The following is a 13,683-nucleotide window of genomic DNA, read 5'->3' as shown; positions in this document are numbered from 1 at the left end:
TTGGGAAGATCCTGAAAAAAATAATCAAGCAAGGAATCTGAGAACAGTTAGAAACCAGAAAAGCTCTTACCAGGATCCAACACGTGTTTGTCAAAAGCAGATCACACCAGACAAAACATACTGTATTCTTTGACAAAGTGACCGAAATAGTGAACAGCGTAACTCCGTAGACCTAATATACCTTGACTTCAGTAAGGAATGTGACAAAGTAGGGCACAAACCAATTCTTCATAAGGTAAAAAAATGTTGCATAGACATCGTCACTAGATGGATTCAGAACTCGCTCACCAACATTCAACACGTAGTCCTTAACAGAATTACGTCATGCCTTTATCCAGCACCTTGGGAGCAAAACCCAATTTTTCTACATTGCTGTTTTCTCAAATAAACATTTTAAAAATATATGATTATTCTACAAACCAAGAGTTAACCCACATTACTTTACTCACCATTTTAGTTGCAGCTAAGAGGTCTCTAGGTCACTTGTTCTCCCTCTGACTCAAGGCCAGGGATGACCCTCACTGCTGACCAGTTTGATTTCTCCTTGAGAAACTTCCTGACAGTTAGAACAATTAACCAGTGGAACAACCTGCCTCCAGAAGTGGTGAGTGCTCCAACACTGGAAGTTTTTAAGAAGAGACTGGCCAGCCACTTGTCTGAAATGGTATAGGGTTTCCTGCCTGAGCAGGGGGTTGGACTAGATGACCTCCAAGGTCCCTTCCAACTTATTATTATTATCGATTGGCCCTTTGTGCAGGAAGCTGCTTCTCCAAATGGGCCACGATTTCCAAGTTCTCTAGAATGGTGTCCGAACAATGGTTGGTGGGTCCCGATCCAAGAACGCCCCCCCCTTCTCCTCTGTGTAGCTCATGCCACATCGTCACTGGTCTCCTGCAAAGAGAAATGAAAAAGGTTCAAATGCTGACAGTAATGCTGAACATAATCTATAAATGACCTGGAGCTGGGAAGAGAAAATAGGATTATTTGTTACTGATACAAAATAATGGGGATAAAATCCTGATTCAAAATCTTGATGGGCCAAAATGGAAGAAACAGCGAGATGAAGTCCAACAGGGACCGATGCATTGTGGTGAGTAGGAAGATGGGGCAGAACATTTTCCTCGCTCCTTCATTTTGGAGGTTTGAAGGCCACAAAAATTCCAGGTAGGCGTTTTCAAAAATATTTACAATTGTGAAAGGCAGCCTTTTAGCCATCAGCTTATCTTATCGTCTGCTCACAAGAACAGCCCCAAAACTTTCTTTGTGCTTTGTAAAACATCCCCCAAGAAGGGGCTGCCACATCACAGCTTTTTTTTAGGGCAAAACAAGAAAAATATAAAGTTTACCAATTCGACTGATTTTTTTTAAAGCAGAAGCAAAGTAAACATTAGCATCAAAACAAAACCTCCTCTGATCCTCCAATGGGCGTCTGTGTCACGGATTCCCCTGCCCATGGGAAGAGTGTCCTCTGTGTTTTAAAAACATAAGCATAGTATAGATTAGCCTCACAAAGAAAGAGGATCCCTTTGTGGTTTAGGACAACATGAGCACAATTCAAGTAATTTAAACTGGTTTTCTTTCCCCCAAACCCTCCCCTCCCCGTTTCGATGAGGCCAGTGTGTTGAGATCACATTACAAATCTCAGCAAATCTTTTAAAGCTCCGTTTACTCCATTTGTTCAGCCGCAACTTAGGGGATATGCATGCTCAGAGATCTCCTACTCTGACGGACCAGAGAGAGACCTCCGAAAGCAACTGCAACAAAGCTCCTCCCACGATCCACCCGGAGCCCCGCGGGGAGCCTCGGCCGGGCGAGGAGGGGGCAGATCCTGCCCGGGGAGGGATCCCCCTTTGATCCCCTGGAGGGAAGGGAAGGAGCCGCTCCCTGCAGGCAACGCCAGAGCCGAATCTCCCCAAGGAAATCCCTGCAGGACGAAGAGGCGGATCCGCAGCTACCTTTCTGCTGGCGGGGAAAAGCTCTCCTGGCGGGAGGGGCGCCCCGAAGGCCGGAGGGAGGAGAGCAGCCCGACCTGTCCGGAGAGGGATCTAGAAGCCTCTCCCGAGTGATCCCGGCGCCGATCCTGCCAGGGCGAAGGACAAGCGGGAGGGAAGCGGAGATCCAGCGAGTGGGAGGATCGAGGCGTGGGCGGGGCTTCGGCTCTCCTCCCCGGCTCCGCCTCCACCTGGAAGCCCCGCCCCTTCAACGCCCCTTCTCTTTCCCCCTCCCAGCCGGGATCACGTGCTCCGAAACCTCCCCCGATCCTCCGACGGGATCCCTTGCAGAGGTTTCCTCTGCCCATGGGAAGAGCGTCCCTCCCGGAGGGCTGGAAGCGGGGCTGCTCTTCCTGCTCCAGGGCTTGGGTGAGGCCGGGCAGCTGCCAAAGGAGCCGTGCCTGTTTTAGGCGTCCCCCGGGATCCTTTTCCAGAAAAGGTGGATCGATCTATTCCCCGCAAGGCAAATCGGTCGCTCTGTGACGTGGACGGTTTCTAAATTGGAGAATAGATAAATGAGAATAAAGCTGCGTCTCGATCTGGGTCAAGGCTGCCTGGACTGAACTTGCTCCCTCCAGCTGTGCCGGAGCTCTTGGCTTGAAAGGGGGGACCGATCCAAGCTCAGCCGCTCTCCTTTGATCTAGGAAGGGAAGAGACCCCCACGGGAGGGACCGGGAACAAGGAAGCCCCCTTTGTGGGCAGAAGGAGCCGAAAGCTCACAAATGCACAGGGGTGGGTGAGTGGAGGAATCGGCAGCGTGAAACCTGGCAGGACGGCCCCTTTTTTCCTAGTTTCGGTTGACCTTCCGTGCAGCCCAGGACTGGATCTTCTTCCCAAAGAGCCTTAAATCCGCAAAGGGAAAGAGACCCCATAAGACCTGACAAGCATCAGGCGACCGGGCGCCTCTGGGGAAACCAGGTGTCGGGATCAAGGTGCTCCCACAGGGTCGGGGTGGGAAGATGCCAGGAGGCCCCTGAAGTAGCCAATAGGAGTCGAGCAGATCCCAGCTTCTGAGCACATCAGCCATTACAGTTCCTTCAGAAGAGATTCAGACCCCCTTCGCTTTTGTCACTTTCCTTAGGCTGCAGCCATCCAAGCTGACTAAGACTGAGAGAGCATTTGCAAGGAGGAAGGGCACAAAACCCCCCAATCCAGGGGATCAACCATGACTCTAACCCCGATGACTTAGCAGCGTCAAGTCATCCCGTCCCGCAATCCAGGTACACAAAGCTTGTTGCGTCGCACCCCAAAAATCACTCGATGATGCCAAAAGTGCTTCCACAAAGCCCTGAGTGAAGGCTCTGAATACTTTTGCCGGTGTGATATTTCAGTTTTTTTCTTTTAAACAATTTACAGACGTTTCTAAAATTCGGTTTTCACTTTGTCGTTAGAGGACACTGAGTGTAGATTAATCAGAAAAAAAGAATTTCAACAACTGTAGAATCAGGCTGCTGCATAACAAAATTGACAAAAGTGAAGGGGGTCTGAATATATTTTTTTAAGTATGCTGTATTATTTTTTTCAACATAATCACCTTAATATTCGGTAGTGCATTTTCTGGGTTTACATTTAACAAACATTCACTAACAACCAAATTCTATAATCTATAATCCACAAAACTTTACTTGATATCCTCTTTTCCCCATAGTGTTACCAACCTTAATACAATTCTTATTGTTTTAGTAGATTATTAAGTATTAAAGTTTTCTAATATTTCTACAGTTAATAATCACATCAATATAATATTCCTTTTCTATCTAGTCATTCTGGTTGTCTCATCATATATCCTGTTTACACTTCTTGTTTACATTTTGTTTTTCCCACAATGTTCTAAACATTTTTACTGGTTAAGATTTTCTCAGAGTTAATTACATTTAAATATTTAAATATATTTTTTCTCATGTAAACCAACCCAATACTTTTACCTTTAAGGAGTAAATAAAACTAAAAAGAGAAAGAATAAGACTAAAATAAAAATTAGTATACCACTTAATATCCCTATTTCCTATAAGCTAACGCATATTTATTTCCAAAAAACTTTTGTTCTTTTTTACCATAACTGAAAATGAAATTTAATCTTGAAATATTCCATTTAGTGAAACTAATCCTCTAGTCTTTTATCTGTTAGTCAAAACACTTTTTAAATCCATTTATAATTTTCTTAACAGTCAATCACCTTTAGATATCTAAAACATTTCCTTTATAAAGGCCATTCCAACTCTTTTATATTTCTCATATCCAAAAATAAAATAAAAAAGCGAAAGAAAAAGAAAGTGCTATGTTACTTGAGGGCCTCTTCAAATTCACATCCAAAATTTCCCTGTTTTCTTTAACCGTTCTCAAATAAGCGTTTCTTTTTTAATATTCTTTCTGGTGGGCCCCATCATCTATTTTCTTAATTTTCACGTTAGCCTTTTTCTTTTGCCCAATGTCTTTCTTAATCAATATGTTCTGCTGGGTCAAAAAATCTTTCCCTATTCTTATAGGTGTTACTGTAGATATAAAAAAGTAAGTCAAGAGCGGTATCTTTGTTAGAAGCATTTGCCCACTCATTTTTGTTGAAAATCTTTTTCCTTCTTTTTCTCTCTGCTTCTCTTGTCATTATTTGTCTCTCCAATTCTGTTGTTTTCCCTGGCATCTCTGCAGTCCGTTTTATCCAGTCTTCCTTCTTATCCTCAAGTTTATTTTGTGGTGTTGAAATATAGATTGTCTTTTCCAAGTCCAATATTTCTTGCAAGTTTTTTCCCCACTTGGATTAAATCATACTTTGTTTTGTAGAATTCCATCTTTAAGTCTCTCTCCTTGAACTTATGTTCAGATATCTGTTTTATCTGTTCCTTCTCTGTTGTATTTTCCTGGGCTTTTTTCTTGTTGTAAAGTTGAGCTGGAGATGACTTGGTTTATATTTTCAAAGTTACTTTGGATTTCTTTGTGGTTTGAAATCATTATTTGAATTAGTTGCAACATATCATATGTCTCCTCTTGAAAAGTATTTTTTTATAAGTTCTTTTTTTCCTTCCGTAAAGTTTGTAAGTCTCACTTTATCTACAGGCCAGATTATTTTCTTTTTTGTCACAGCAGTTGTCTATTCTTAAAGCTTTGAAGGTCACAGCTAGAGATTACGTAGTTTTTTCCAGATTTTACCAAGTCCTGAATGAAAGCCAGAGTTGTCATAGTCTTTATCCACCAGTAGATGTCAGCACTGCTTTATTTTTCAGATTTTGGTCCTCCATAAAAGGTTTAATTCACTGCTTCCTTTAGCAAAAGGGTGGGACAAAAATCTCCAAAGAGCTGAACTCTGATAAAAAGAAAACCCTCCAAAAAAGACAACAGGAAAAGGAAACTTGTGTTCTTTATCCTCAGCCAGCATATATTCAACATCAACACTTTACCACTAAATAAGCAACCTGATGCATCCTAATTGCACCCTCCCCCCCCACCCCCATTTTCTCCTTTTTGAATCTTCAGTTCTCTTCACTGATCCACAAACGGCTAGTAAGAATTAACAAAAATCCCTGGGTGCCTTGAGTTAGGATTGTAAACAATTTATGACTGGAAATCCATTCCAAATTGTGGCCAAAACTTTAAGACTACCTGTACTCTGCAAAACATTATACATACTCCCCACACATTTATAACTCTTCTGTGTAATCCCTCTGGCAAGTTAGTAATGAGACTTTGTGAGGAAAACATCCTCACACTCACAACTTACGCCCTTTTGCCTCATTGTGTACTCTCTCCTAGTATTTGAGGTTGCTTCACTAGAAAAATATTTTCCCCACATCAATAATATGTAGGTTTTCCCTGCTGGTACTGTGTCATGTTCCTGGTAAAGGTTAAGATGTGACTGTTGAAAAAAAATGTTCACAATTGAGGAGATTTATCTCTGGTATGGACTTTCTGGTGCATTTTTAGCTTTGATTTACAATGAAATTTTTTCTCGCACTCTGCACTTCTAAAGCTGCTCTCCTGTGTGACTTCTGGTGTGCCTGCGAAGTTTGGAAGAATGGGGAAAACATTTCCCACACTCCAGACATTTATATGGTTTTTCTCCAGTGTGCATTCGCTGATGCATCACAAGATTATCTTTCCTTGAAAAACACTTATCACACTCTGAGCATTTGTGAGGTTTTTCTCCAGTGTGCATTCGCTGATGCTTCACAAGAGAATCTTTCCGTGAAAAACATTTATCACACTCTGAACATTTGTGCGGTTTTTCTCCTGTATGGATTCGGCTATGATTTATAAGGTGAGATGAATGAGCAAATGTTCTCCCACAGTCTAAACACTTGAAGTTTTTTTCCCCAGTGTGAATTTTCAGATGGCTTTTAAGGGATGATGCAGTCCTATAAAATCTTCCACATTCGTTGCATTGATGTGGCTTCTCCCCCGTGTGGGTTTTATGATGTGCCCAAAGGCCTCCCTTCTGTGCAAAACATTTTCCACATTCTACGCATCTGTACGGCTTTTCTCCTGTGTGGAACCTCTGATGGCATCCAAGGTATTGTTTTTGGGAAAAGCATTTCCCACACTCCCCACATTTGAATGGCTTCTCCCCTGTGTGGATTCTCTGATGAATCTGAAGATTGGCTGGTGTAATAAAACTTTTCCCACATTCTATACATTTATAGGGTAGCTCTCCTTTGTGCCATTTCTGGTGTGTCTGAAGTTCACAAGAAAACATAAATCGCCTCTCACATTCTGGGCATTCATAGGGTTTTTCTCCAGTATGAAGTCTCTGATGGTGCACCAGATTTGATTTTGTGGAAAAATATTTCCCACATTCGAGGCACTTTTCTTTTTTCTCCCCTCTGTGTGTTTTCTTATGACACCAAAGTGATGAACTCTGGGTGAAACATTTCCCACACTCATAGCATTTGTACGATTTTATTCCCGCATGAATCTTCTCATGGGATGAAAGAGTTGAGTTCCGAGAAAAGCTCTTCCCACATTGCCAACACTTGTAAGGTTTCTCCCTTTTGTGAATTCTCTCGTGGATTTTGAGGTTGGCTTTTTCACAGAAAAATTTACCACATTCAAGACACTGATAAGGTTTTTCTGCAGTGTGGATTTTCTGATGTCTAAGAAGTTGTGACTTTTGAGCAAAGCATATGTCACATTCTATACATTTATAGGGACTTTGGCTGGGGTGGCTTCTGAGATCTTTGGTGTCTGTTCCAGAGAAGGATTTCTCGTCCTCCAATCCTTGACTGGATCCGCTTCCCACATGCACCTTCCTGTGGGTCACAAGGAGGGACCTGCGAGCAAAGGATTTCCCACACTCTGAGCATTCATGGCTGCTTTTGTGGTTTTCCGGAGTGCTGCTTCTGTCTGACGGGGGATCCAAGAGTTTCCCAGGCTCCATCCTGTATTTCTGTTGACAGTTAGCTTGTAGATAAATCTTTGGAAACGATATTTTATTTCTGTGGGGGGGAAAATAGAAATGAAGAATAATATTTCCTTTTGAGAAAAGTAGAGAATCACAGGCTACTCATCTTGAAAGGGACCACGAAGGTCTTCCAGTCTGACCCTCTGCAGTACACCCCAGATCAAATCTCCACTGATTTTGTCCCCCCACATCTCTCAGACACAACCTCTTCTGCTCTTCACTCTCTCTACCTTTTCCTCCTTGGCTCTTGTCCTACGACAAAGCAAAACAGAAGCTCCAAAGCTAGAGGTACTCCTCAATTTATGAATACAATTGGGGCTGCAATCTCGGTTGTTCAGTGAAGCAGTAGTCAAGTGAGAGGTCACGTGGCCACTTCACTCCCCAAACGTAATCCCAGAGTCCTGGTTGGGGTCATTAAATGATCTTGAGTGTTCTTAAGTGGAGGGAGCCCCGGCCAATGGCTGTGGGGATGGCCTGGAGATGAGGCACAGGCCACCCATGAATTGGGGTGCTATTGAAGTGGAATTCAAAGGTGCAGCCATTCCTGGAAGCCTGACCGCCCAGGCTCGGGCATGCACAGCAGCGCTGATTGACAACAACGCTGGAGCTGGGCCTTAAATGGAAGCCTGGGGCCTTCAGCAGATTCAGCCAGCTCCTACTGACTCCAGGCCTGGACCTCAGCCCGGCCACTACCCTGTCACTGAGAAATGGGGGCCTAATCCCCAGACTGGAGGCCTTTGCAACCTTGGGCCATTCTCCAAGCCGCCTGTTCCATACTGTTGCTAAGCAACGTGTCCCAAAGCATCTCTGAGCTTCTCCAGGACCCCCGCAAGTCGAATGTGGCCTGTACCAGGACTCACAGGGCCTCTCCTGCCCACTTCTGACAACCCTTATCTGGAACCTCGTCTACTTGCGAAGTAGCTTAACAACCACAAAAATGAATGCAGGATTGCAGTTGTTGAGCAAAGCGGTCACAGGATATCTCATTTAATGACCACTTCTCTCAGAGGCGGAGATTCCGGACTGAACTGTGGTCATAATATAAGGAGTACCTAGAGGGAATCCCGCTAAATTAAGGCACTGCATAAGGAAAAGAAGAGGCACAAAATGTTTCTGTTGCTGGAATAAAGCTTATTAAATGAGCTAGCAACCTCCGAATATCATTGATAGATCTTTTCTCAGGTGCTTCATAAAGAGTTAAGTGGGCATCAGGTTTCTTGGTAAAAATGGATAAGGAAGGAAGGAAGGAAGGGAGGGAGGGAGGGAGGGAGGGAGGGAGGAAGGAAGGAAGGAAGGAAGGAAGGAAGGAAGGAAGGAAGGAAGGAAGGAAGGAAGGAAGGGACAATGGGAGGGAGGGAAGAAGGAAATCACAAAGAGGGAAGGAAGAAAGGAAGGAAAGAAGGAAGGGACAATGGGAGAGAGGGAGAGAAATAGAGGGAAAGAAAGATGGAGAGAGAAAGAGGGAGAGAGAAATGGAGGGAGGGAGAGAGAGAAGGAGAAAGAGGGAGAGAGAAAAAGGGAGAGAAAGAGGGAGAAGGAAGAGAGAGATAAAGAAGGAGAAAGAAAGGGTGGGAGAGAGAGAGAGAAATAAGGAGAAATAAGGAGACAGAAAAAGAGGGGGAGAGAAAGAGGGAGAGATTAAATTAGTAACATGGTGGTTAAGTGCTTGTCACAAGGTTGCAAAAGGAGATCACATGACCCTGGAACAATATGACCACCATAAATATGAATTGGTTGCCAAGCATCTGAATGTAAAACGCATGACCCTGGGGATGCTGCAACGGTCATAGGTGTGAAGAATGGTCATAAGTCACTTTTTTCAGTGCCGTCGTAACTTTGAACAATCACTAAGCAAACTCTTTTTTCTTTTTTCTGGTCAAGTTTTTGACACCTTGCTGGGTGACTGGTGGTACTCGGACATTGCCTTCTCCTAAAACTGGTACAATGGGTGAAAAGGTTGAAAAACCCTGATCCAGAAGGAATCCCCCCACATTAAGGCACTGCATAAGGAAAAGAAGAGGCACCATGGAGAGAGGTTATTCCGTGGCCCAGAGGGGTATGGTTGTGCGTGCTTCTTGCATCCAGCAGACAGGGCTGGCTTGTTTGTGTGGCCCAGTTTCTGGCATTCTGTGGCCTGTGCCAGCCCAGAGACTGGGGGCTGGGAAACCCTGGGGTAGGAGTAGGCAACCTTGGCTCTTTTGTGACTCGTGGACTTCCAGAATTCCTGAGCCAGCTATGCTGAGGGGAAAGGGAGAGGTTTCCAAGCTGAGCCATTCTGGCTCAGGAATTCTGGGAGTTGAAGTCTACGAGTAATAAAAGAGCCAAGGTGGCCTACCCCTGCCCTAGGCCGCTTTATGACTCGTGGACTTCAACTCCCAGAATTCCTGAGCCAGCCATGCTGAGGGGAAAGGGAGAGGTTTCCAAGCTGAGACGTGCTGGCTCAGGAATTCTGGGAGTTGAAGTCCACAAGTCATAAAGGAGCCAAGGTTGCCCTGGGTTAAGCAACCCATTTCTTATTTCCTTTTCTTTTTCTGATTTTTACATCATGATGGCTTGACCCTCACTTCTTTGCCACCCATTTTGTAGATTTTATAAAATACCACAAAAAGTGGGAAAATGGATATGGAAAATTATAGACCAATCAGCCTGACATCAATACTTGGGAAGATCCTGAAAAAAATAATCAAGCAAGGAATCTGTGAACATTTAGAAACCAGCAAAGCAATTACCAGAAGCCAAGACGGGTTTGTCAAAAGCAGATCACACCAGACAAAACGTACTGTATTCTCTGACAAAGTGACCAAAATAGTGAACAGCGTAACTCTGTAGACCTCATATACCTTGACTTCAGTAAGACCTGTGACAAAGTAGGCCACAAACCACTTCTTCATAAGGTAAAAAAATGTTGCATAGACAGCGTCACTAGATGGATTCAGAACTCGCTGACCAACATTCAACACGTAGTCCTTAACAGAATTACGTCATGCCTTTATCCAGCACCTTGGGAGCAAAACCCAATTTTTCTACATTGCTCTTTTCTCAAATAAACATTTAAAAAATATATGATTATTCTCCAAACTAAGATTTAACCAACATTATCTTACTCACCGTTATAGTTGCAGCTAAGAGGTCTCTAAGTCACTTGTTCTCCCTCTGACTCAAGGCCAGGGATGACCCTCACTGCTGTCCAGTTTGATTTCTCCTTAATCGATTGGCCCTTTGTGCAGGAAGCTGCTTCTCCAACTGGGCCACGATTTACTAATTCTCTAGAATGGATTCCTGCCCAAAGTTGGTGGGTCCCGATCCAAGAACACCCCCCTACTCCTCTGTGGAGCTCACGGCCACATCCTCACTGGTTTCCTGCAAAGAGAAATGAAAAAGGCTGAGATGCTGAACATAATCTGTAAATGACCTGAAAGCGGGAGGAGAATATGGAATTATTTGTTGAGGATACAAAATAATGGAGACAGAACCGTGATTCAAGAAGATCTCGATGAGCTAAAATGGAAGAAACCAGCAAGATCAAGTCCAACGGACCGAGGCAGAGTTGTGGGTAGTAAAACTCAAAGGAAGACGATGGAGATCAGATGGAGCAGAGCATGTGTGAAAAGGGATGCCCTTTCCAGACAAGTGTTTCAAAAATATGTACAATTAGGAAAGGCAGCCTTTTGCTCATCAGCTTGTTTTTTGTTTTTTTACCTGCTCACAAGAGCAGCCTCAAAACTTCCTTTGGAAAATATCCACCGAAAAGGGGCTGCCACATTAGCCTCTTCTGGGCAAAACAAGGAAAATGTAAAGTTTAGAAATTCAAAGTAGCCTGAAAACTAATCTAAAACTAACAAAAGCCTCCTTGGTGGAGCAGTGGGCTAATGCCTGCTTAAGTAACACCAGCTGCCTGCAATTAGTGCAGGTTCGCATCCCACCAGGCTCAAGGTTGACTCAGCCTTCCATCCTTCCGAGGTAGGTAAAATGAGGACCCAGATTGTTGGGGGCAATAAACTGACTTTGTAAAAATGTCGCTTGCAGGGGTGGTAAAAGCCCTAATAATAAGCAGGCATATACATAGAATGAAGGCTACTGCTAAGCACATTGATTTGTGCTTAGATTGTAAGCCGCCCTGAGTCTTCGGAGAAGGGCGGGATATAAATGGAATTAAAATAAATAAATATACATAGAATGAAGGCTATTGCTAAGCACATTTGATTTGTGCTTCTTAGATTGTAAGCCGCCCTGAGTCTTCGGAGAAGGGCGGGATATAAATGGGATTAAAAAAAAACCAAAGCATTTTATTTTTCGCCTTTTAGACAGAGCACAAAGAAAGAGGATCCCTTTTGTGAGTTAGGACAGCATGAGCTCAATTTAACTAATTTAAACTGGGTTTCTTTACCCCCCCACAAACCCTCCCCTCCCCGTTGCAACGAGGCCAGTCTGTGTTGAGCTCTCATTACAAATCTCAACAAATCTCTTAAAGCTCCGCTCACTCCATTTGTTCAGCCGCACGTGCGGGATATGCATACTCAAGAGACCTCGTGCTGAGACGGACCACAGAGAAGTCCTCTGGAGCAGCTTCCCAAAAGCTCCTTCCTGGATCCACCCGGAGCCTCGGCGGGGCAAAGACGGCGCAGATCCAGCCCGGGGAGGGATCCCCCCCTTTGTCCCCCTGGAGGGGAGGGAGGGAGCCGCTCCCTGCAGGCGACGCCAGAGCCGAATCTCCCCAAGGAAATCCCTGCAGGACGAAGAGGCGGATCCGCAGCTACCTTTCTGCTTGCGGGGAAAAGCTCTCCTGGCGGGAGGGGCGCCCCGAAGGCCGGAGGGAGGAGAGCAGCCCGACTTGTCCGGATAGGGATCCAGAAGCCTCTCCCGAGGGATCCAGCGCCGATACTGCCAGGGCGAAGCGGGAAACGCCGAGGGAAGCGGAGATCCAGCGAGTGGGAGGATCGAGGCGTGGGCGGGGCTTCGGCTCTCCTCCCCGGCTCCGCCTCCACCTGGAAGCCCCGCCCCTTCAACGCCCCTTCTCTTTCCCCCTCCCAGCCGGGATCACGTGCTCCGAAACCTCCCCCGATCCTCCGACGGGATCCCTTGCGGAGGTTTCCTCTGCCCATGGGAAGAGCGTCCCTCCCGGAGGGCTGGAAGCGGGGCTGCTCTTCCTGCTCCAGGGCTTGGGTGAGGCCGGGCAGCTGCCAGAGGAGCCGTGCCTGTTTTAGGCGTCCCCCGGGATCCTTTTCCAGAAAAGGTGGATCGATCTATTCCCCGCAAGGCAAATCGGTCGCTCTGTGACGTGGACGGTTTCTAAATTGGAGAATAGATAAATGAGAATAAAGCTGCGTCTCGATCTGGGTCAAGGCTGCCTGGACTGAACTTGCTCCCTCCAGCTGTGCCGGAGGTCTTGGCTTCAAAGGGGGGACCGATCCAAGCTCAGCCGCTCTCCCTTGATCTAGGAAGGGAAGAGACCCCCACGGGAGGGACCGGGAACAAGGAAGCCCCCTTTGCGGGCAGAAGGAGCCGAAAGCTGACAAATGCACAGGGGTGGGTGAGTGGAGGAATCGGCAGCGTGAAACCTGGCAGGACGGCCCCTTTTTTCCTAGTTTCGGTTGACCTTTCGTGCAGCCCAAGACTGGATCTTCTTCCCAAAGAGCCTTAAATCCGCAAAGGGAAAGAGACCCCATAAGACCTGAGAAGCATCAGGCGACCAGGCGCCTCTGGGGAAACCAGGTGTCGGGATCAAGGTGCTCCCAAAGGGTCGGGGTGGGAAGATGCCAGGAGCCCCCCGAAGTAGCCAATAGGAGTCGGGGAGATCCCAGCTTCTGAGCACATCAGCCATTACAGTTCCTTCAGAAGAGATTCAGACCCCCTTCGCTTTTGTCACTTTCCTTAGGCTGCAGCCATCCAAGCTGACTAAGACTGAGAGAGCATTTGCAAGGAAGAAGGGCACAAAATCCCCCAATCCAGGGGATCAACCATGACTCTAACCCCGATGAATTAGCAGCGTCAAGTCATCCCGTCCCGCAATCCAGGTACGCAAAGCTTGTCGCGTCACACCCCAAAAACCCTCGATGATGCCAAAGGTGCTTCCACAAAGCCCTGAGTGAAGGCTCTGAATACTTTTGCCAGTGTGATATTTCAGTTTTTTCTTTTAAACAATTTACAGACGTTTCTAAAATTCGGTTTTCACTTTGTCGTTATGGGGCACTGAGTGTAGATTAATGAGAGAAAAGAATTTCAACAACTGTAAAATCAGGCTGCTGCATAACAAAATTGACAAAAGTGAAGGGGGTCTGAATATATTTTTTTAAGTATGCTTTA

General features: G+C 45.6%; 1 protein-coding gene across 3 annotated transcripts in view; it reads right to left on the bottom strand.

Annotated features, from left to right (window-relative positions):
* The window catches only part of LOC308661208 (uncharacterized protein), a 259,267-nt gene that overhangs the window by 195,701 nt on the left and 49,883 nt on the right, over positions 1-13,683 (bottom strand). The window contains exon 1 of one of the 3 annotated variants that reach the window (XM_081316081.1): positions 12,138-12,223. The exons of 1 other annotated variant lie outside the window; for it this stretch is intronic. The gene's annotated coding sequence lies outside the window, so the exon portion shown is untranslated. Of the gene's footprint in view, positions 1-1,955; positions 2,064-12,137; positions 12,224-13,683 lie in introns of those variants that run through there. One more of the 3 variants, XM_081316084.1, reaches the window with a different exon arrangement.

This window comes from Vipera berus, assembly GCF_964194415.1.
Source record: "Vipera berus genome assembly, chromosome: 2".
In the NCBI taxonomy this organism is placed as follows: domain Eukaryota; kingdom Metazoa; phylum Chordata; class Lepidosauria; order Squamata; family Viperidae; genus Vipera; species Vipera berus.
Note: the sequence above shows the minus strand (reverse complement) of the source record. Positions and strands in the feature narration are given on the sequence as shown.